The following is a 1,522-nucleotide window of genomic DNA, read 5'->3' as shown; positions in this document are numbered from 1 at the left end:
GATACTCTTTGCACAAGAGCTGATATAGGAATCTCGGACTAAGTGGATTGTTCAATATGCTATTGAAACTAGAAGTTCAGCTTTTCGTACGCATTCTCCTGGTATTTAGTCTTTTGGGAAAGAATTTGTTTTCATTTTCACCATTTCTGTTTTACATTAATATTTTCCCACTTTTATACATAAAAAAATATTGTTCAAAAATTTGAAACTATATATACAAAATTTGAAAAATTTGAATAAAAAAAATGTTAAAAAATAAAACTTTTTCCCCAAAATTAATTTTATGTCGCAAATAAATACTCTACATGAAAAAAGCACACCTTTTCCTCTTTAGAGTAATGCATATACTCCGAGGTTTTCAGCGTTGAAAAAAATGTCGTAAGTTTAAAACGATCATCTTAAATAAATTACAAAGTCGCACCCATTTCATTCTTATTTTTGTGAATTTAGAAGTTCCTTAAAAAATTCAACAAACTTTCAAATGTACAAAAAAAGTATTGTTTTTTACTATAAATACCCAATTGTCAATTTTTTGACAAAACTAATTGTATTTCTCAAACATTAAAACAACGTTTGCTTTTTTTAATACTCGTCAACCAGAAATGTATACTAAAAAATATAAATAGAATTAATTAATATGAAATTGGAGAATAAACAAAATTTAGAAATCTGAAGGAACTCCCGTCTATATGTGATCTTCACAAATGATTTTTAAAAATCTACAAAAATAATTTCTACCGAGAACATAAATGAATGAGATATAAAAAATCAATAAATTTAAAATTCAAAAAAATATATATGCCTAAAAAATTTGAAGGTTTAAAAAAACTTCTGTTTATACATAATCTTTATAAATAATGAACTAACTCTTATGAAAAAATGTCTACAAAAAATAATAAAACAACTTAATGCTTGAAAATTTGAAATAACTCCAGGTTATACCTGACATTCAAAAATAATAAATAAAAAATTCTACAACAAAATGTCCACAATAGAAAATAAGTAAGTTACAAAAGGAATACAAAAATTAAAAAAAATAGACAAAATTGCCGGTATTAGTGTTATTTACAATCATATTTTTAGAACTCCTCTTAATAAAGGATGTTATAACTGTACAAAATTAAAAAAATTAAAAATAAGAAAGCTGAAAGTTTCTAATGAAGCTAACATAACAAAAGCGATTTGAGAGGAAAAAAATGTTTAAGATAACTATCTATGCAAAAATAAATAAACAGTTATGGCATCTTTGAAATCCAGAGAAAATAAACGAAAATAAACATATTAAGCCAAAAAACAGACGACAAAAGCATTGATTTTTGAAAACCCTACAAGATCATCATGACAACTATTTATATTTTTGAAAAGTTTCGTAGTTTTTCTTTCATTCGCAAGAAACAAAATTAAAAAATTAAATTTTGGGAAAAACCCCACAAGCTATGAAAAAGTTGAATTAATATAAAAAGTGACAAAAATTTCTAATCAATAATGTTTTGACAAGACGCGTAGTTATTTTTTTATTGCA

General features: G+C 24.4%; 1 protein-coding gene across 1 annotated transcript in view; it reads right to left on the bottom strand.

Annotated features, from left to right (window-relative positions):
• Positions 1-1,522, bottom strand: part of LOC117170355 (arp2/3 complex-activating protein rickA-like) — a 10,921-nt gene that overhangs the window by 5,130 nt on the left and 4,269 nt on the right. The window lies entirely within an intron of this gene.

This window comes from Belonocnema kinseyi, chromosome 3 (assembly GCF_010883055.1).
Source record: "Belonocnema kinseyi isolate 2016_QV_RU_SX_M_011 chromosome 3, B_treatae_v1, whole genome shotgun sequence".
NCBI classification, from domain to species: Eukaryota; Metazoa; Arthropoda; class Insecta; order Hymenoptera; family Cynipidae; genus Belonocnema; species Belonocnema kinseyi.
The sequence above is the reverse complement of the archived record's forward strand: the minus strand, read 5'-3'. Positions and strand labels throughout refer to the sequence as shown.